The sequence below is a fragment of the Pongo pygmaeus genome, chromosome 2, assembly GCF_028885625.2.
Source record: "Pongo pygmaeus isolate AG05252 chromosome 2, NHGRI_mPonPyg2-v2.0_pri, whole genome shotgun sequence".
In the NCBI taxonomy this organism is placed as follows: Eukaryota; Metazoa; Chordata; class Mammalia; order Primates; family Hominidae; genus Pongo; species Pongo pygmaeus.
The window spans coordinates 94,837,975-94,860,720 of record NC_085930.1 but is presented as its reverse complement, the minus strand read 5'-3'; the positions used below and the strand labels follow the sequence as shown (position 1 = coordinate 94,860,720).

The 22,746-nt window shown below is 47.2% G+C and overlaps 1 protein-coding gene across 4 annotated transcripts in view; it reads right to left on the bottom strand.

Moving 5' to 3' along the window:
* FAM3D (FAM3 metabolism regulating signaling molecule D) overlaps positions 1 to 8,355 on the bottom strand; it is a 32,192-nt gene extending 23,837 nt beyond the window's left edge. The window contains exon 1 of one of the 4 annotated variants that reach the window (XM_054480738.1): positions 8,157 to 8,355. The gene's annotated coding sequence lies outside the window, so the exon portion shown is untranslated. Of the gene's footprint in view, positions 1 to 234; positions 284 to 8,156 lie in introns of those variants that run through there. The other 3 variants (XM_054480740.2, XM_054480739.1, XM_054480741.1) reach the window with 3 other exon arrangements.
* Positions 8,356 to 22,746: the final 14,391 nt, after the last annotated feature.

Genomic DNA, 22,746 nt, shown 5'->3' with positions numbered 1-22,746 from the left:
GAGCTCATTTCCAAAGCATTCTCTGAGCATCCCTGGGAAGACTGGGGGAGATAGGGCTGTGTGCAAGACAAGTTCTGGAGCAGCCCCAGGCCTTTGCACTTGCGAGTCCCTCTGTCTGAATACGGTTCTCCTATTTCTTTGTCTGGGATACTCCTACTCGTCCTTCAGGTCTCATTGGAGAAATCACTTCTGGGAAGCCTTCCCTGACTCTCTGAGTCAAGGTTCAACACCTACCTGTGGTCCTGGATGGGAGCACATCCATCATGGCAGCCTGCCCTGTCATAAGGGTCTGGCCAATCAGAGCTTTGCAATTTCCCTGTGATTGGTTCAGGAGTGAGCATGTGACCCAAGCAAGGCCAACCAGACTTTTCCCTGCGATTGATGTATGGGAAACTGGGGGGAGAGAGGCTCTCTTCTCCCTGGAGATGCTAAGCTAGATGTGATAAGTCTGGGGCTACTGAGGTCCCATCCTCAACCACTATGGTGCATCCCTCCTGTGGTAGACGTGTCCTGCCAGCAGATGCAAATACAGGGGCAGAGCAGCTGGGACAGTGCATGTGATCTTGGTCTTAAAAGAATCAGGCAGTGAAAGCCTGTGATACTGGGAAAAGAGGACGAATTTTTGGATCAGACAGACCTGGGTTTGCCACTTACTAGTTGTGTGTTTTTCTGCACATCTCTCCAGGCTTTGATTTCTTCCTTTGTGAAAAGAAGGTGATGCTATCTACCTGTCCTGGAAGGGAGGTTGGGCAGTGAGGCCACCTGTCTGGAAGGGGTCCGCCGGCCTGGCAGGGTCCACTCGTCTCTTCCCTGTTGACAGGACCCCCTTCACTCTGCTGCCTCTCGCTAGTGCACCTCCAGGGCACGATTCCTATACGGATGTTTGTTCTTTCTGCAGACCCAAAATGCCATTACAGCTTCTTTCTGCCTGCCGGTCTGTGACATTTCTCAAAGGCCCTACAGGAGCCGGGATGTCAGCACTTCCTGTTGCCTGCGGCCTTCTGTACACAGGGCCTTTAATCTCAACCATGACCTGTCCCAGAGCCAAGATGGACAGAGAAAGAGATGCTGTCTCTCCAGGCTGAGAAGGTGGAGCAGTGCACCCTGGTGGAGAAATAAGTGACTATTTTCCCTGCTTAAATCCTGGCTCCTGGCCCTTCCCCGGCATTCTGTGAATCTCTCCGTGAAAGCACCTTGTCAGCCTTCACAGTCAGCCCTGATTTTCAGGCCAGCTTCCCCTCCAGGGAGTGGCTCTCCAAGGCCTTCTTCATCCGCAGCCGGATGCTAGCACCGAGGCACAAAGGAGGTGTGCAGTAAATGTTGTTGGAAGGAAGGAAGTGGGTTTCCGTTTGGGAAAAGAAACTGGGAGGTAAAAAGCTAGGAGCTGCTCCCTCCATCTAAATGACTTTCTTTTTTTTTTCACCTCATTCCTAACATTTTTCTCCGAAGTAGAAGTCTGCCCAGAAGACATGCTCAGACTCTAGAACCTAACTAGTCTCTTCTGGAAATCCAAGTCCAGCTATTTTCCTCATTATCCCGGGAAATTCTGCAGACAGAGTGTGGTCACCGGGGCAGAGGGGTTCTATCAATACTTCCTCTTTAGGCTTCTTTCTGCTCCACTTGTCTCTACCAGCAATGCTGCTTGGGCAAGGATTCATTGCAGGGGGTGCATTCTGTGTGCATGAGTGTGAGAGAGGGAAACTCTACAGAGATAGTGACAGGGCTGAGGGAGACAGACTTCAAAAGAAAGAGACAAGACTGAGGTAGAGAGACAGAGAATGAAAAAGAAACAGACACTCAGAGACTGGAAGTGACTGGCATATTAACAGACACACAGGCACACATGTAGGCATGCATGCACATGAGTCAGGGCACTGCCATGGGTCCTGCCCTGAACCAGGGGGTGTGCAACCCTGCCTAGACCCAGTTGCCCCTTGCTATGAGTCTCTCATCACCCCCAAAAGCCGTCCTGAACACCCGCAACTGTGGCCCGGGCCTGTGTGAAGGAATCAAAGTAACCAGAGGCCTCCTTTCATCTTCTAAATGGTCCTTCTTATAAACACCCAGTATTTATGGGCAATTATTGATCATGTCACCAATACAGAGGGGGAGATAAACAGCAAATAAATCCATAAACAATAAGACTCGTGGTTTGAACAATTTGTTCCAGTGACATTTATTTTGGAAGGAAATAAGCCCATTATTCCCATTATGCCCTGTTTTAATTTTATTTATTGGTGTTAATGGTTTTCTCCAGCTCTGGCCAATGGTAGAATTATTGTGCCAGTCAGAGCTGCGTGGCAGGAAATGCAAGAAGACACAAAAAGGTGCAGGATTCTGAGGGTTTTTACTCCTCAAGTTCCTAGGGTGCTTCCCAGAGTAAGACAACAAACGCCACATGCCAGATACTACCCTGAGACTCTGACTTATTTTAACTAATTTAATCTTACAACAGCTCAATGAAGAAGTAAGGGAAACTGAGGCACGGGGGTCAAGTCACATAGCTGGTGAGAGTCAAAGATAGAAAAGATCCCAGAAATAAACCCAGGCGATGTGTGTCAGGAGACCACACATTCTTAACCACTTTGCCCAACTCAAGCACAAGTTGTAAAGGATCACATAGCAAATATTTTGGGCTTGGCAGGCCATATGTTCTGTTACAATTACTCAACTCTGCCTTTGTAGGAGGAAAGCAGCCACAGACAATATATAAATGAATACATGTAACTGTGTTCCAATAAAACTTTATTTATAAAAACATGTGGCCGCTGCATTTGACCTGCGGGCTGTTGTTTGCCCACCTCTGCCCTAGGTGTGGCCTCTTTTAGCTCCAGGTGGACCTGAGCCTCAGGTGTTCCTTTTGCTGAGCTTCAGCCTGCCTGTCTTTGGCTCAGCCAAGGTGAGGGAGAAGGGAGGCTCCCATGGGATAAGAGTGAGTTTCTAAGATTCTGTTCTTCCACCCCCATGTCTCTCACCAGCCAGTACCCTCCTCGGGGGGTGGCTCCATGAGCTCTGCTTACTTGGCAGGGGTCAGCCACCTCTCCCCTCTCCTCAGATAGGTTTTAGGGAGACTTTCCTCCCATTCACCTGACAGATCATCCTCTGAAGGTGACACGCTCAGTACCTGGCACCCAGGTCACCCTCAGTAAGTGGCAGCTCCAGTCATATTTGCACCCTTCGACTTTGCAGAGGCCTCGTGTGGCCTGGGAATTGGGAGTCTGTATAACGTGGTGGCTAAGAGTGGGGGCTTTGGTGCCCATCTAGGTCCTGTCATGGGAGTGTGGACACAGTCCTCTCTCAGCCTCAGCTTCCTTTCACATGGCCATCACGATCTCTAATTTAGTGAAGATTAAAGGCAAGAATGCACCCAAAACCCAGCACCTGGCACAGAGGAAGTGCTCTGCAATCAAGCAGGCCTTCTTGCCCTCTCCCTTGGAGATGCTCCTCCCACCCTCCATCCCCCTTCTCAAGGAGGCAGAAATAGGCTGAAGAAGAGGGTGTGCTCCACGTGGAAAATGGGTTCCTCCAGGTCCCAGCAGAGCAACTGGAGAGAGAGGAAGACATCTGGACAGACATACAGCCCTTTCCCTTCCCTCCAGTGTCTGAGGGGATGGGGGAAATCTCAGGATACTGGACATCTTCAGGTCCATTAGCCCCAGAGGCCAGTTTGTGCCCCAGAATTTCTCTTTGCTGAGAGCTGGGCGTGCGTCCCCAGAGAGGACTAACTGGATCAGGGTGGGGCTGTGTGGAGTATCTGGGTTCACCCTCTGGCCCCTGCAGGCCTGCTGCTGGCCTATCGGAGTCACTTCAGCAGGCCAAGCATGAAGAGATTCACCTCCCGCCCAGTGGGTAATTTATTCATTTCCGTCTGAGACAGCTGGGTCTTGACCTCTTTAATTAACCGACGTGGTGGCCTCCACAACAAAGTCGACACTGGCTTGGGAAGCCATTAGGAGATAAGTCTTGCCTAGGAAGGCACGGGATCAGGAGATCTCACTGAAGAAGTAATAATCTTAATAACAATCACAATAATAATTCTAATAGGTATTATTAGTATTCTGCCAATATTAAGCTCTGTGTCTTTTCATTTAATTTTCCCAACAATCTTATTGGCAGATTCTTTTTGTTAGCTGCATTTACCAGTGAGGAAAGAGCTTTAGAGAGAGTAAGTGGCTGATCTGGACCAGTAGAACGACTTATGTGGTACTGCCATCTGTGACTTTACTAACAGTAGTGTAACAAAGTAGGGGCAGTTGGAGTTGGGGTGGTGGACATCTGTTCCCCCTTCTTCTGCCGACCACCCTAATTTTCCTTTGGGAATCAACCCCTCCCTCCGAGGCAGTTGGTGGGGGTTACTCCCTTCTCTGGCTCCAGGGGTGACTCTGTGGTCCTGGCTTAGCAGATGAGTATGATCTATCTCTGGGTTGCAGAGATGGGGTCAGATATGGGCGGGTGGCCCAAGCCAAGAAGACCAGAGCCTTCCTAGCACTTTTTGTTTGTTTTTGAAATGGAATCTTGCTCTGTTGCCCAGGCTGGAGTGCAGTGGCGATCTCAGCTCACTGCAACCTCCGCCTCCCGAGTTCAAGCGATTCTCCTGCCTCAGCCTCCCCAGTAGCTGGGACTACAGGCATCTGCCCCCATGCCCAGCTAATTATTGTATTTTTAGTAGAGACAAGGTTTCACCATGTTGGCCAGGCTGATCTCAAACTCCTGACCTCAAGTGATCCACCTGCCTCGCCCTCCTGAAGTGCTGGGATTACAGGCGTGGGCCACCATGCCTGGTCTCCTCCTACCACTTTTGAAGGACTTTCCAGGAGAGAGAAGCTGCCTTTCTGCTGGAGTGGCTAAGTTGAGATGACTCCGAACTGGAGATGTTATGTATATCTTTGCCACTACATGAGTACAGGCTGTCTGAGCATAGAACAACATGGAGAAAAGGCTCCCAGAGATGGACACAGAGTGCTGGGGGTGTCATTTGAGCCCCCAGATCTGCCTTCTTGAAGTCAGAATTATCTCTGGACTTTTCTGTTGTGTATGTCAATACCCGTCCTTTACTTGTTGGGCTGGTTTGAGTTGGTTTCTGTCACTTGCACCCAGAAAAGTCCTACCTGATACATGATTTTCCCATTTCAAACTACAGTTACACTTGCAAGAAAGACTTGGATTACATTCCCACCCTACCCCTTCCCTCCTGAGGTTTGAACACTTCAGTCCTCATGGAACCTGAAGAATCAGGCCAACTCTTGGCTTTTTCTCTGTGTCTTCAGAAACAGCCTCCTTCCCGATGGCTTCCATACCAGAAGCCACACTGCTCCTGACATTTTCACCAGAATATTCCTCCAACACAGAACCGTTGTACCTGCAGAAAGGTCCAAGGCCTTTGTTTTGTTCCTGGCTCCCAGCCTCTCCTTGGCTCTGCTGGGTGACTCACAGCTCCTAGCTCCATGCCTCTGCTCACAGGGCTTTCTCCACCAGGGCTGCCCTCACCTCTCCTCACCAGAGGAATCCCATGCTTTGTGGAATGTGGCCTCCTTTGTGAGGTCCCCCTTCTGTGGCCTGTGCAGGCCTAGATCACTCCCTCCGCGACGTGTGTACATGTGGGAGGAAGAGGAGTGTGGTGGCCAACAGCATGGATCCTGGAGCTGGACTGCCTGGCCATAAAGCTTCTCTCTACTGTTCATAGCCTTGCCACCTTGGGCAGGTTACCTCACCTCCTTAGGCCTCAGTAGTTCACTGCAAAATGGGGATGATAAGACCTCCCATGCAAAGTTATTGTATTTAAACCAGCTAATCCATATACAGTACTCGGCACCATTCTATAGACACAGTCAACCCTCCATATGCATTGCCCAGTTTTGGGACTGCTGTTTGTACTGATCACGTAGAACTTGTTGACATTTCTTGTACAGTGCAGTCCCTGACTCCTTTTACTTTCAATCATCGATGTGACTAATTTATCTGATAGGCTGTGAACTTCCTGAGACAGTATCTAATGCCCAGTTCCATGCAGACTGCCTGGCGCATAGGAGGTGCACATCTTGGACAACAGCACTGTCCTATACTGTGCACCTACTACGTGGCAAGCATCATGGTAGGTGCTTTGCACACATTGTCTTTTTCAAAATGCACACTGTCAAATCCCAAGGAATTTATTACCATCCTCATTCTTTTGAGATAAGGGAGGGTCAGACAAGCCCATAAGATAGGCAACTTGCCTAAGGTCACATGGTTAGAAAATGGGCAGAACTGGGATTCAAATGCCAAAGGCAGGGTTGCTCTCCCCACAACCTCTATGTCTTTGTCTCCCCAGGCCACACCCTTGGGGAAGCAAACCTCTGAGCCTCCAGAAGCAAGGGATTGGCACCAACTGTAGGAGACGTCTGCCCCGCTCCAGGGCACCTGCCCTCTGGGACTGCAGGATGGGTGGGGGCTGCGTGTACCCCAGGCAGGCTTGTCGGCTGCCCACTTGAAGTCTCACCAGGCCTGCCAGTAGTAGACAGGTAGGTCTCCTCCAAGGGGGAGCAGCTGCCCCAGCACCAGGACATGTTGGCAAATGATGACTTTAAGCATCCCCCACCCCAGGGAAGTGCCAATGAGGAAGTTAGTCCCATGGGTTCTGGAGGCTTCAACATTCCTATGGGAAGCAGCAGGGTCTGTGTGTAAAGATGGAGTTGAGCTCAGGAAGAGGTGTGCACACGATGGCCATAAGACAGAAGCCCCTAAACCTCCAGGTGCCCGAGGGCAGACAGGCAGATGCGCAGATTTGGGCAGATGCTGAGCAATGGCAAACTCCTCCCTAGCCTGTGCAGACCTGGGCGCGACCACCTCACTGACCTCACCTTCCACCACCAGCTACTACCCCTCTCCTGCCTGAGCTGCTCTGCCCTCCTCTTTCTTTCCTCCTGTTCCCCGTTTTCAGAGATTCTCCACTGACCCACTCTTTTCCTCTCCTGCTCTTTACTCCTGAAGGACCCGGCATTCTCTTGGGAGAAGTCTGCCCTGACTCCCAGGCTATCTCCATGGTGTATGTCAAAACTGTTTTGAAAATGACTCTCTGTGCAAGTTTTCCTTTTCTGGTTAGAACCATGTGTGATACCTCATCTTGTTAATCATTACGTCTTGTTTACCTGACACGCGGGAACTGCCCAATTAATGCTCACTGGATGAATCATCTAGAAGGACACTCTTGTACCCAGGCAGCCCACTTCCAGCTGTGGACTTAGAATCCACTGCAGCATAGAGTCAGTGTGGCACAGTGGGCAGGAGCAAAAACTTTGCATCCAGATTGCCTAGGCAAGTTATTAAATCTCTCAGTGCCTTGGCTCCCCATCTGCAGAGTGGGAATAATCATGGTGCTTTCCTTGTAGAGGTGATAGGAAGATTAAATGTGTTATTATATGGAGAGCACTTAGCACATCACACATGTTATTTTATGTACTTCAGTGATGATTATCATAGTTGCGTAGACAATGAGAACTTCAGCGATTGATAGGGGATATTCAGACTCTCTCTCCCATTTTACAGACGAGGAAACTGAGTCTTAGTGAAAGGGACTAGCTCAATATTACATAGCTAGAAAATCTCTCAAGTCCATGCACCTTTGTCACAACTTTTCAGATCATTACCTTATGAGAAAAATGAGATTTGGGGCCAAAGAACAACATTCCTTTCTTTTTTATTCATTTTTCAAATATTTGTGTGGCTTATTGTTGATCATCGGAATGTGTTTTTTTGAATCAATAGATGAGTGAATGAAAGAATAAATGTTGGGGGGCCCCTGTGGTTAAGGAAAAAACCCTGCAGTGTAGGTTATCAAATCCCTGGCTGACATGCCCTATAGCTCCTTCTTGTGCCCATGGCAGACATAGCTAATCAATCATAGCATGCTTTTGCCTGAGCCCAAACTCAGCCCCAGAATCCTTCTTATCACAGTCTAATTTCATTGATCAGGCTTGGTGCCTCAGATGAAATCTATTTGCCTTCCTGAGTCTGATCTCAGGAATCTCTTCGATTATGTGGTTTCCTTCTTTCTTTCCTTTCATCATTCCGTCTCAGGCTCTTTCACTCCTATTTCCCACCCTCCCCACCTCCATTTTCCCCTCTCTCAATCATGTGTACCTGGAACCATAGCCCTTTCCATTCTTGGGGGGACGTACCCGAGGGCTCGAGGCTCCCACTTCCCTGCTTCGATGGAGAAGGCGAGGTGGTCCAGCAGGTGCCGTGGGTCCCTGACCCAGCTGACCGCCACCCTAGGCCAGCTTGTGACAGTCCTGCCTCCCAGTTGCTGGAGGGGAAGTGGCCTCACAGGCGGCCCTCCTCTAGATGCAGCGGGCCCAGAGGGTGAGACGGAGTGTTGTGGGCTGCCAGTGGGCCAGCTGCTCCTGCCCTGCGCAGGCTCTGCCCCTCCTTTGAGGAAGTTTGCCATCAACTCTCCCTGCCCTGTTAAACAATGTCACAAGGAAGGAGGAAGTTTATTCTAAGTGCTCCTGGGGGAGGAAATGAGTCTAAAGTCTTGCCTGGCTGAGGAGTGGCTTAGAGCCTGGCTGGGGCCTGGGGAGAAGGGCCATGCCTGTTCCCTTCCTGTAGAGCTGTCCTGGCCTTGGCAGGGGAGGTTTGGGTGGGAATTCAAGCAACTTAATCAGGAATGAGATACCACAATCCACCTTCAAAAACAGCCAAAAAACCTTACAAAAAACCCGACCCTGTGCTAACAACCTCCCCAGGCGCTGGGAGGTGTGGGGCTGGTAGAACGAGTAACTGCAGCTGATGATCACCTGCTCTGAGGTTCTGGACTAGAGTGTGTGTGTGTGTGTGTGTGTGTGGGGGGGTGCTGGAGGGGCTGACTGGAAAGAGGGGAACCCAGGCAAGAAACTCGGGACAGGAAAGACGGAGGAGGTCAAAGGCGACTGCAAGATATTGAGCTTGGATGATGGAAAAGGAAGGCTTCTTGGTCAAGAGTGAGGAAGATGGGGGAGAGGAAGTGGTTTGGGAAAAGATTCTGGATTTGGATGAGGCATACTGAATTAGAGGTTAAAGGTGGAGGGGGTGGGGTGTGGAGAAAGGGAAAGACGGTGAAAGAAAAGAAGGGCTGGTCAGTGGCAGACTTTTAGTGAAATGGTGAATGCAGCCTTTGTCTCCCTTCCCTCTCCTCGGGACCCAACGTGCACTGAGAGGGGCTCAGCTTTCCCCTTCCCTGATCCAGCACCCCCAGTCTTTGTCACAAATCATGGTCTCTTTCCCAAGCGCTTTCCTCTTAGTAGGAGTTCTTGCCTTGGTCCTTGGCACACAGGCTCCTGGCGACTTCCTCCCTTGGTTGCTGACTCTGAATGCTTCCGTAGGCTGTGGGGCCCACTTGGAAGGAATATCCAGGGGCATGAGGTTCAGCAGCTGGTCAGGAAATAAAGATGTGTGCCCAGGGAGCTGGTGCAAGGGAAGAACAGGGAGCAGACCCTGTGTGATGAGGTGCTTGGAGTGGCCCTAGTTCTGCTGTTCCAGCTGCCCATTCCCAGGTAGGCACATGGGCCCCCTCAGGATGTATCCCAGGGCCAGGCAGTGCTTTCCTTCACTCTGACTGGCTTTAGGACTGGTCCTGTCCTCTGTCCCATCTCCTTGCCTCTTGCTCTCCCTTCTGCTAGGACGGTTCTGCCCATGACTGGTGCCTGGGTCTTGTTCAGACCTGACCTGCAGTGTCACCTCCCCAGGGGGGCCCTCCTGACCCTCACTTCCAATATAAATAAGTACACAAGTGTAGGGGAGTAAAAATGGCTTTCTCAACCCTTCTAGCTTCCTTGGCTGGTCAGGAATTAAACCGACAGCAGGGAGAATAACAGGAGAAAAGGTACGGACGTTTATCACATGCATGGGGGCATCCCAGGTAAGAAAAGGAATTCCCCACACCCAGTGAGATTTAGAAGCTTGTATACCCTCTTCACAAGGGAGAGAGGGGTGGGGTGTCAGCACCATAGCGGAGAGTAAATGATTTCTGGGGAAGAGGAGTGGGCCCTCAGCAGGACAGGTGACGACAGCCTGTGACAAAGGCTATCTGGACGTAGTGTGGACCTTTAGACTCCTGTGAAATGAGCCAGTCCTTCCGGCTGATGAGATTCCCTAGGCGGAGATTCATGGCCACTGCGTTCACTCTGGAGAATCTGTCTTTAGACAGAAAAGGAAAACTCGGAAAGCCCCTCCCTGCAGTTGCTGTTCCCCAAGTGACCTCAGTTCAAAGTCTCAAAGTGGCATATTTTGGGGTGTTACTTCGGAACTCCTTCACAAGCAAATCATTTAAAATTGAGACATTCTGTGAAAGAACCCATGAAAGTGATTCCAGGAGAACTTTCCTCAGCAGGTGGTCAGGGAAGGCCTCTCTGAGGAGGGGTGCTTTGAGGAGGTGCAGTAACAAATAAACACAGACCAGCAGCTTAACAACACAGCTGTGTATCTAACAGCTCTGGAGGGCAGGAGCTTGATATGGGTCTCACTGGGTGGAATCAGGGTGCTGGCAGGCTTGCATTCCTTTCTGGAGACTCCAGAGGAAACATTTTTTGTCTCTTCTAGTGTCTAGAAGCCACCTGCATTCCTTGGATCATAGCCCCTTCCTCCATCTTCAAAGCCAGCAATGTTGGGTCTCCACGACAATTCTTCCTTCCTTACATCTCCCTCTAACTCTTTTATGCTTTCATCTTCCGCTTTTAAGGACCCGGTGACAACACTGGGCCCACTTGGATAATCCAGGTTACTCTCCCTAGCCTAAGGTCAGCTGATCGGCAACTCTAATTCCATTTGAGACCTTAATTCCCCTTTGCTCAGTTATGTTATATATTCACATGCTCCGGGGATCAGGATGTAGACCTAATCCCATTAGGAGGCCAAGAGTCTGCTAATCACAGGTGCAATTTTGTTTCCTTTACTTTATCAAACTTAACAGCCTGAAATGATATTTCCTGACTATTGTTTACTTGTCACCTGTCTCGCTCTACTGGAAAGCGAATCCCAAGAGGGCGGGGACCTTGCAGGTGCTGCTCATTCATGCCTGTAATCCCAGCACTTTGGGAAGCCAAGGTGGGCGGATCACGAGGTCAGGAGATTGAGACCATCCTAGTTAATAAAGTGAAACCCCGTTTCTACTAAAAATACAAAAAATTAGCCGGGCGTGGTGGCAGGCACCTGTAGTCCCAGCTACTTGGGAGGCTGAGGCAGGAGAATGGCATGAACCCTGGAGGCGGAGCTTGCAGTGAGCCGAGATTGCACCACTGCACTCCAGCCTGGGTGACAGAGCGAGACTCCATCTCAAAAAAAAAAAAAAAAAAAAAATAAATAAATAAATAAAATAAAGAACAGTGCCTGGAACTCAGCAGGTGCTCAACAAAGACTTACTGAATGAATGGACAGGTGATAGAACTTGAGCTCATTTCTGCATCAGAGTCAACACAGACAGCACTGGTCTGAGTGCCAGGAGCTGTGACCCCCACTGTACCCTGTGAAGTTGTGTGACCCGGAGCCTTCCTTTCCCCTCTCTGAGTCTCAGGCATTCTCACCCCAGCCCTAGGAGAAAGGGAAGGCACAGGGCAGCCACCCTGAGGTCTTCAGATCTTGAAGGAGTTAATTGCTGTCATGAAGTCATTGCTTATTTCCTCCCAATAGCAAAGGCCCTGCTGAGGCAGCAGCAGCCTGAGCAGGTATCCAAGGAACAGTCTCCCCAGCGTACACTCGGGGAGCAATCAGTGGGGTCTGGCATTGGTGCTGGTTCCTGGACATGCCACCCCCTGCCCCACCACCCCCTGCCCTACCACCTCCCACCACTGCCCAGCCCATGGCAGGTGGAGAACATGGGCCCTGGGTCAGACAGGCCTGCTTGTATGTCCTAACTCTGTTTGCGACCAGTGGGGTCACCTTGGTGAGTAATTTCCCCTTCCCAAGCCTTCATTTTCTCTTCTATTAAGTAGGATAATCCCTGTATTACAAGGTGGTCAAGAGAATAAAGTAAGAGAGTACATTGGAAGGGCCTGGCCCATAGTAGATGCTCAGTAAATGCTGCCTGTGATCATTGTTACTTCTTATTGGTGTAATATCACCTATGAATCAGAATTTCCTGGTGAAAGAGACCAGAATGCCTTCTCTTCTGTCTCAGAGGGCAACACTGACAGAGTGGGTATCAGTGTCAGGTCTAGATACACGGCTTGGCAGGAGGTCTTGAAAGTACAATAACTGGTAATTCATCCTTTCCCTGGATGTTGGGAAAGGATGTTGGTGCCAAAGGCTGCCATGGTGGCAGGGAGGAGGTGGGAAGCGCCAACAACCCTTTCATTGCCAATGAACTTGGACACTGCCTCTGCTGCCAGCCAAGCTGTATATATACTTGTATATATACTATGTATATTGTAACACAAAAGTGTTGCAGGGAACTGACAACTCTCTGGCCCGGTGGTGTGGGGGTAAAAGAATTTACCAAGACAGTTGTAGGTAAAGAAAGGCAGGTTTATTGGAGAAAGTGGAAAAATACATTGCAAGGAGGGCAGGCTGCATGAGAGAAGCCGACTGTAAAGAAACAAAGGCTGGCTGGAGATTTTATAGGACGGTGCAGATGCACCCCCTGAAGGGGGCTGTGTGCAGCACCACAATGCCAAGCTTGCAGTGAGCTCACCTGCAGATGTCTGGTGATAGCTGGGCGCAGGAAGATGGTGACTTATTTGTGCAGAAGGGCTGTGTCCTGGACCATGAAGAAAGGCAGACTTGTAGCTCATCTGCTTTCTCCTTTTGCTTTCCCCTGGTCCCAACAGCCTGACTCCCTTTCCCTAATTAGGACTCCACAGAAAGCTTATTTCTCTTATTTAGTTATAAAAATAATGCAGTCCCATCATGAAAACGAAAGTGTAAAGGAAACAAATCAGGCAAGTACAGTCTCCCTTGGGGCTGGCTGTTAGTGCCTTGGGCTATTTCCTTTCCCCGGTTGTGTTGTGTGGCTCTTCCCATGCATCCAGCTCGGTATCCTCCTCTCTTCACTTGTTGTTACAGCTGGGGCATCTCCTTGGGTCACTAAAAACTTGTAAATGTGATTTCTTAATGACTGCAGATGATCACATGTCACAAAGCAGCATCTTCACCTCCCCTCCTCAACTCCTGGGTGCTTAGTTTCTGGGTGTGCGTGTATTAAAAATACACTACAATGAATCTTTACAGGCATATCTTGTGAACTTTGTGCACCTCTGTTTCCTTCTTTCTAAAAATGGCCCCTAAATCTATAAAAATTTTAAAATGGGACCAATAATTCCAGTCTTCCCACTCCACAAGGTTTTATGAGGCTTAAAGGAAGAAACAGATTGCAAGGTGCTTTGAAAACCATGGAGAAAAGAGCCACCCAAATGCAAGGCCAGATTTTGAGCACTACCTGTTTAAGATAGGAGTGTGTGTGTGTGTGTGTGTGTGTGTTCCTCAACAGTTGGGAGATAGATGAGGGTGGAACTAGGAATAACAGCCACCACAGCATTCAACATTTATAGAGCACCTGCTGGGCACTCTATTAAACAAGATACATTCATGATCTGAATTCGTTCTAACCACCATATCGAGAGGGAGTACTATTATTACCTAGAACTTACAAATGGGAAAACTGAGGCCCAGAGCAGTTAAGCAATTTGCTCGTGGAGACCCAGCTTTCAAGTGGGAAGTTGAGGAGGGACACACACACACCCTTTCCCTGACAGCTGCAGGCATCAGTGATGAGGGCCCCAGAGCACTGCAATAGTGGATTCCCTGGGGCTTCAGAGCACCCAAGACCCCCAGCATTTCCTGAAATGATGTACTGTTCTTTACTGAGCACAGTCCAGTGTTCCTGGCAGGCAGACAAACTAATCTGAAGATTATTTCCCCAGAGCTGGGGTATGAGAATGCTTCGTTCAAAGGGAAAAGCCCAGAGGAGAAAAATCCACCCCCGGCACATCTGAGACAAAATAGCAGAGTGGAGTCACTGTATGTATATGTGTGTGTGTCTGAGGGTGTGTACCAAGTGTGGGTACCCCGAGACGTGTGTGTGTGCATGTGTATGCGTGTGAATGCACAGCAGTACACAGATGTGAGTGGCTATATAGGCTGTATTTGACCTTCTGGTTGCCCAAAGACAGAAGAGTTGGCTCACTGATGGGATAAATGACCATTGCATCGATTTTTCTAGTTCTAATCTTTGAGAAGAAACTAGACCAGGCAGTAATTTATTTACATTCCCTTCAGCATTTTTCACAGCAGCCACAAGCCTTGATAACAAAAGGAAGCCAGGTGCGCTCTGAAGCCAAGGGAGAAAGTCACAAAGCATGACTACGCCAAGTGCTTCAGCAAGTAACTACCAACAATTTAGTTTCCCTCACCTTGGTAATTGACCACATCCAATGTGGCCACGTGTGCCTCGTGGCCTGATTGGCTTTGTAATAAAATCAGTGCCTTGGTGTAAGAGACGAAGTTGAGGATAGCATACTAACTGAGTTACAAATTTCCCTTGCAACCATTAATAATTCATTCTTCCATTCATTTCTTTAATGCTACTGCCGTTCCTTTGAACAACAGCAATAACAAGCCGTGAAATAGAAGCCTTTCCATTGGTGCTGAGGACTGGAGTGGGCGGTGGGCACAGGAGCTCCTGCACTCAGAGGCCTTGCTCACTGGTCACCAGCCACTCTGTCCACAGTGTGTCTCCAACTATGGGTGGGCAGAGGTGTAGGGTGGCTGAGTCAGGTCCCAGTCTGATGGGTCTCACTGAGCTAAAATCAAGGTGTCACAGGGCTACGTTCCTCTCTGGGGGCTCCTGGGAAAGCTCATTTCTTTGCCTTTTCTAGTATCTAGAGGCCACCCACTCTCCTTGGCTCATGGCTCCTTCCCCATCTTCGAAGCCAGTGAGGTTGCATCTTTATGGTCCTTCTTCCACTGTACCATCTCCCTGATGCTCATTCTTTTGCCTCCCTCCCTCTTTCACCTTATTTTTATTTTTAGAGATGGGGTCTTGCTATGTTGCCCAGGTTGGTCTTGAACTCTTGAACTCAAGCAATCCTCCTGCCTCAGCCTCCTGAGTACCTAGGACTACTGGCGTGAACCTCATGCCTGGCTCTTCTTTCACTTTAAAGAAGCTTTGTGACCACATTGGGGCCCCCGATAATCCAGGACATTCTCCTATTTTTTTTTTTTAAATCATACTTTAAGTTCTGGGATACATGTGCAGAATGTATTTGTTACATAGGTATACATGTGCTGTGGTGGTTTGCTGCACTCATCAACCCATCATCCACATTAGGTATTTCTCCTAATGCTATCCCTCCCCTAGCCCCTCATCCCCCGACAGGCCCCGGTGTGTGTTGTTTCCCTCCCTGTGTCCATGTGTTCTCATTGTTCAACTCCCACTTATGAGTGAGAACATGCAGTGTTTGTTTTTCTGTTCCTGTGTTAGTTTGCTGAGAATGATCGTTTCCAGCTTCATCCATGTCCCTGTAAAGGACATGAACTCATCTCTTTTTATGGCTGCGTAGTATATGTGCCACATTTTCTTTATGCAGTCTATCATTGATGGGTATTTGTGTTGGTTCCAAGTCTTTGCTATTGTGAATAGTGCTGCAATAAACATATGTGTACATGTGTCTTTATAGTAGAATAATTTATAATCCTTTGGGTATATACCCAGTAATGGGATGGCTGGGTCAAACGGTATTTCTGGTTCTAGATCCTTGAGGAATCGCCACACTGTCCTCCACAATAGTTGAACTAATTTACACTCCCACCAACAGTGTAAAAGCGTTCCTATTTCTCCACATCCTCTCCAGCATCTGTTGTTGCCTGACTTTTTAGTGATCGCCATTCTAACTGGCATGAGATGGTATCTCATTGTGCTTTTGATTTGCATTTCTCTAATGACCAGTGATGATGAGCTTTTATTCATATGTCTGTTGGCCACATAAATGTCTTCTTTTGAGAAGTGTCTGTTTATATCCTTTGCCCACTTTTTGATGGGGTTATTTTTTTCTTGTAAATTTGTTTAAGTTCCTTGTAGATTCTGGATATTAGCCCTTTGTCAGATGGATAGATTGTAAAAATTTTCTCCCATTCTGTAGGTTGCCTATTCACTCTGATGATGGTTTCTTTTGCTGTGCAGAAGCTCTTTAGTTTAATTAGATCCCATTTGTCAATTTTGCTTTTGTTGCAATTGCTTTTGGTGTGTTAGTCATGAAGTCTTTGCCTATGCCTATGTCCTGGAGGTTATCATCTAGGGTTTTTATGGTTTTAGGTCTTACGTTTAAGTCTTTAATCCATCTTGAGTTAATTTTTGTATAAGGTATAAGGAAGGGGTCCAGTTTCAGTTTTCTGCATATGGCTATCCAGTTTTCCCAACACCATTTATTAAATAGGGAATCCTTTCCCCATTGCTTGTTTTTGTAAGGTTTGTCAAAGGTCAGATGGTTGTAGACATGTGGCATTATTTCTGAGGCCTCTGTTCTGTTCCATTGGTCTATATATCTGTTTTGGTACCAGTACCATGCTGTTTTGGTTACTGTACCCTTGTAGTATAGTTTGAAGTTAGGTAGCGTGATGCCTCTAGCTTTGTTCTTTTTGCTTAGGATTATCTTAGCTATACAGGCTCTTTTTTGGTTCCATATGAAATTTAAAGTAGTTTTTTCTAATTCTGTGAAGAAAGTCAGTGGTAGCTTGACAGGGATAGTATTGAATCTATAAATTACTTTGGACAGTATGGCCATTTGCATGATATTGATTCTTTCTATCCATGAGCATGGAATGTTTTTCCATTTGCTTGTGTCCTCTATTATTTTCTTGAGTAGTGGTTTGTAGTTCTCCTTGAAGAGGTCCTTCACCTCCTCAGTTTCAGAACTTGCTATTACTCTATTCAGAGATTTGACTTCTTCCTGGTTTAGTGTTGGAAGGGTGTATGTGTCCAGGAATTTATTCATTTCTTCTAGATTTTCTAGTTTATTTGCATAGAGGTGTTTATAGTATTCTCTGATGGTAGTTTTTATTTCTGTGGGATCAGTGGTGATATCCCCTTTATCATTTTTTATTGTGTCTATCTGATCCTTCTCTCTTTTCTTCTTTATTAGTCTGGCTAGCAGTCTATCTATTTTGTGAATCTTTTTAAAAAAACCCAGCTCCAGGATTCATTGATTTTTTGAAGGGTTTTATGTGTCTCTATCCCCTTCAGTTCTGCTCTGATCTTAGTTATTTCTTATCTTCTGCTAGCTTTTGAATTTGTTTGCTCTTGCTTCTCTAGTTCTTTTAATTGTGATGTTAGGGTGTCGATTTTAGATCTTTCCCACTTTCTCCTTTGGGCATTTAGGCTATAAATTTCCCTCTAAACACTGCTTTAGCTGTGTCCCAGAGATTCTGGTATATTCTGTCTTTGTTCTCATTGGTTTCAAATAACTTATTCATTTCTGCCTTAATTTCGTTATTTACCCAGTAGTCATTCAGGAGCAGGTTGTTCAGTTTCCATGTGGTTGTGGGGTTTTTAGTGACTTTCTTAATCCTGAGTTCTAATTTGATTGCACTGTGGTCTGAGAGACTGTTTGTTATGATTTCTCTTCTTTTGCATTTGCTGAGGAGTGTTTTACTTCCAATTATGTGGTCAATTTTAGAATAAGTGCAATGCGGTGCCAAGAAGAATGTATATTCTGTTGATTTCGGATGGAAAGTTCTGTAGGTGTCTATTAGGTCTGCTTGGTCCAAAGCTGAGTTCAAGTCCTGAATATCCTTGTTAATTTTCTGTGTTATTGATCTGTCTAATATTGACAGTGGGGTGTTAAAGTCTCCCACTATTATTGTGTGGGAGTCTAAGTCTCTTTGTAGGTCTCTAAGAACCTGCTTTATGAATCTGGGTGCTCCTGTATTGGGTGTATATATATTTGGGCTGGTTAGCTCTTCTTATTGCGTTGATCCCTTTACCATTATGTAATGCCCTTCTTTGTCTTTTTTGATCTTTGTGGCTTAAAGTCTGTTTTATCAGAGACTAAGATTGCAACCCGTCATTTTTTTTCTTTCCATTTGCTTGTAAATCTTCCTCCACCCTTTAATTTTGAGCCTGTGTGTCTTTGCATGTGAGATGGGTCTCCTGAATACAGCACACTGATGGGTCTTGACTCTTTATCCAACTTGCCAGTCTGTGTCTTTTAATTGGGGCATTTAGCCCTTATTATTTAAGGTTAATATTGTTATGTGTGAATTTGATCCTGTCATTATGATGGTAGCTGGTTATTTCATCTGTTGGTTTATGCAGATCCTTCATAGTGTTGATGGTCTTTACAATTTGGTATGTCTTTGCAGTGGCTGGTACCACTTTTTTTTTTTTTTCTCCATATTTAGTGCTTCCTTCAGGAGCTCTTGTAAGACAGGCCTGGTGGTGACAAAATCTCTCAGCATTTGCTTGTCTGTAAAGGATTTTATTTCTCCTTTGCTTATGAAGCTTAGTTTGGCTGGATATGAAATTCTGGGTTAAAAATTCTTTTCTTTAAAAATGTCGAATATTGGCCCCCACTCTCTTCTGGCTTTCAGAGTTTCTGCAGAGAGATACACTGTTAGTCTGATGGGCTTCCCTTTGTGGGTAACCCGACCTTTCTCTCTGGCTGCCCTTATAATTTTTTCTTTCATTTCAACCTTGGTGAATCTGATGATTATGTGTTTTGGGGTTGCTCTTCTCGAGGAGTATCTTTGTGGTGTTCTCTGTATTTCCTGAATTTGAATGTTGACCTGTCTTGCTAGGTTGGGGAAGTTCTCCTGGATAATATCCTGAAGAGTGTTTTCCAACTTGGTTCCATTCTCCCTGTCACTTTCAGGTACATCAGTCAATCAGGTTTGTTCTTTTCACATAGTCCCATATTTTTTGAAGGCTTTATTCGTTCCTTTTCATTCTTTTTTCTTTAATCTTGTCTTCACATTTTATTTCATTAAGATGATTTTCAATCTCTGATATCCTTTTTTCTGCTTGATTGATTCAGCTATTGATACTTGCGTATGTTTCACGAAGTTCTCATGCTGTGTTTTTCAGCTCCATCAGGTCATTATGTTCTTCTCTAAACTGGTTATTCTAGTTAGCCATTCCTCTAACTTTTTTCAAGATTCTTAGCTTCCTTGCATTGGGTTAGAACATGCTCTTTTAGCTCGGAGTAGTTTGTTATTACCCACCTTCTCAAGCCTACTTCTGTCAATTTGTCAAACTCCTTCTCCCTCCAGTTTTGTTTCTTTGCTGGAGAGGAGTTGTGATCCTTTGGAGGAGAAGAGACATTCTGGTTTTTGGAATTTTCAGCCTTTTGTGCTGGTTTTTCTTCATCTTCATGGATTTATCTACCTTTGGTCTTCAGTGTTCGTGACCTTTGGATGGGGTTTTTGTGTGGACGTCCTTTTTGTTGACGTTGATGCTATTCCTTTCTGTTTGTTAGTTTTCCTTTTAACAGTCAGGCCCTTCTGCTACATGTCTGCAGAAGTTTGCTGGAGGTCCACTCCAGACCCTGTTTGCCTGGGTATCACCAGTGGAGGCTGCAGAACAGCAAAGATTGCTGCCTGTTCCTTCCTCTGGAAGCTGCGTCTCAGAGGGGCACCTGCCAAATGCCAGCTGGAGCCCTCCTGTATGAGGTGTCTGTTGACCCCTGCTGGGAGGTTTCTCCCAGTCAGGAGGCACAGGAGTCAGGGACCCACTTGAGGAGGCAGTCTGTCCCTTAGCAGAGCTCGAGCATTGTGCTGGGAGATCCGCTGCTCTCTTCAGAGCTGGCAGGCAGGAACGTTTAAGTCTGCTGAAGCTGTGCCCACAGCCACCCCTTCCCTCAGGTGCTCTGTCCCAGGGAGATGGGAGTTTTATCTATAAGCCCCTGACTGGGGCTGCTGCCTTTCTTTCAGAGATGCCATGCCTGGAGAGGAGGAATCTAGACAGGAAGTCTGGCTACAGCAGCTTTGCTGAGCTGTGGTGGGCTCCGTCCAGTTTGAACTTCCCCTTTGTTTACACTGTGGGGGGAAAACTGCCTACTCAAGTCTCAATAATGGCAGATGCCCCTCCCCCCATCAAGCTCGAGCATCCCAGGTCAATTTCAGACTGCTGTGCTGGCAGCGAGAATTTCAAACCAGTGGATCTTAGCTTGCTGGCCTCCATGGGGGTAGGATCCACTGAGCTAGACCACTTGGCTCCCTGGCTTCAGCCCCCTTTCCAGGGGAGTGAATGGTTATGTCTCGCTGGCATTCTGGGCACCACTGGGGTATGGATAAAAAAACTGCATCTAGCTCAGTGTCTGCCCAAATGGCCGCCCAGTTTTTTGCTTGCAACCCAGGGCCCTGGTGGCATAGGCATCCAAGGGAATCTCCTGGTCTGCAAGTTTTGAAGACCAGGGGAAAAGCGTAGTATCTGGGCCGGAGTGCACTGTTCCTCACGGCATGGTCCCTCACGGCTTCCCCTTGGCTAGGGGAGGGAGTTCCCTGACCCCTTGTGCTTCCCAGGTGAGGTGACACCCTACCCTGCTTCAGCTCACCCTCTGTGGGCTGCACCCACTGTGTAACCAGTCCTAATGAGATAAGCCAGGTATCTCAGTTTGAAATGCAGAAATCACCTGCCTTCTGTGTTGATCTCACTGGGAGCTGCAGACTGGAGCTGTTCCTACTCAGCCGTCTTGCCCAGGTTCCCCCCATTCTCCCAATTTTAAGGGGAGCTGATCAGCAACCTTAATTTTACTTGCAATCTTAATTCTCCTTTGCCATGTAACCTATTCACAATATTTGAAGTGGGAAAATCACTTCAAATGTTTTAAGAATTATGAAAATAATACTTGTTCATGGTAAAATATTCAGAACAGTGCAGAGCTATATGAAATATCTATTTAAATGCTCTTTACTCACTCTTGAAGATGAACCAGTGTTCATAATTTCTAAGTATTTTTCTTTAATTTTCTATGCATTCACAAGCATATATATGTCCTTCTCTCTGGTTCTTTGTCTTTCCCTTTCTGTTTTTCTCTGTTTCTCTCTCCCTTTTTCTTTGCTAGCCAAGCAGCCATCCATCAGCTGGCATGAATTTTACTCTCTGCCGTGGGTATAAGAAAATCATATTTCTTTATTTTTCTAAATCAGGTTAAATTTCACTCCAACCCTCCACTTGTCAGGGTGGTGAGAACTTCAGTATCTACCATAATTTAACTTCAGTGCCAACCATAAATTCTGGAGTTTCTCTCATCCTTCTTAAGGCTGCCAAAAAAATGGGGGTGTGGGGGCTTAGTGATGTTGTGGAAACAGGATTGGACGTCTCCTTTTCTTTCCACATAGTCACGCATTTTAAAATAGTATCCCGGGAATGGTTCTGATGAAAACAATGTAAATAAACAAACCCACATAGAGACGAAAGACTGCAAGAGATGCAGCAAACTGTCAAATGGCCGTTTCCTGGAGGAGGGGTCATGGCAATTTTGACTTTCTCCTTGATACTACTCTCTCTGTTCTACAGGTAACAGATGTCACTTTGGAATCATCATAATAAAGTTCAGGATAAGTACTCTATGTGGCTTCTCCACCTGCCTTTCCTTTCGGCTGAGTGTTTGCCCAGCTTCCCAGAGGCAAACCCTCCTCGGGCATGGGCACAGGTTTAACAACGCCGGGAAATCCTCAGGATGTGAACCAGAGGCAGCTCCTACTGTGTCATCACTACCTTCCTAGGTTTAAGGAAGTGTCTGGGTGGGGCAGGGATTTAGAGATCCTGGAAGGAAGCCTTTATGGACACCTCATAGCTTTTTTTATTGGGGTTCACAGCTGTTGTCCTTTTATTCAAACAGGGAGTACTCACCCTCCTTGGCTTCTAGGCAGCTGGGCTGGCTGGAATTTGCCCTCTCGCCCTGGCTTCTCCAGTGACTTAGGGGAGGCAGAGGCCCAACCAAGGTAGGTGACCTGGAATTTCCCTCCTAGGAGCCAGGCTCTGAGTGGGTGGGCCAGCCAGGCATGTGGGCTGGTGGGTCTTCTCCCAGGGGCAGCCTGAGGGTGGAAGCAGCTCAGAGAACACTGACATTGAGCACATCTGGGGACCAAAAGGACCCCTGGGAATTTCCTTTTGCAGGTTGTGCACAGGCACCTTTGGAGCGGGGCAGGGAAGGCTGCTGCTCTGCTATAACCAAGCCTTATGGCATTCCTCTGCCCAGCTGTTCATCGACAAATGCTTATTGAATACCTTCTCTGGGCCAGAAAGCAGGCTGGGCTCTGTGGATATGATGAAAAGCAAGAGTAGACCCACTTCCTGGTACAATCTGGGGTGGACACCATCTGAGGGATGCTGCCATTTGTTTCCTTTTGCCTGTCTTGCTTTTTCTTTTTTGGCTGTGTCTCCCATGCCTAGAATATAGTAGGAGCTCAATAAAAATGTGTGAAAAGAATGAAAAATGTGTTTCCTGCTAGTTGGAGTAATCAGTCCATCCCTAAAGAAATCTGAAAATCCAATGAAATGAAAGGATTTTATTTCTGATTCTCATAGATCATCATCATCATCATTATCATCGCATCTTCATTGTCATCTCCATCATCATCATAGCTATGGGTGAGGCTCTTTTTTCCTTCGTGCTTCCCTGTCATGCTCACATTTCATCATCACTAAGATGCCTGGGAGGAAGCCAGCCTCACCCATCACTTTAGCATGCACGTGGTCTGGTCGCCTGTGTTCAAATCCCAGCTCCTACACTAAGCAGCAGTGTGAGCTTGCTTGGGTAAGTCATTTTGTTTTTCTGAGCCCCGATGTCCTCCGTAAAATGA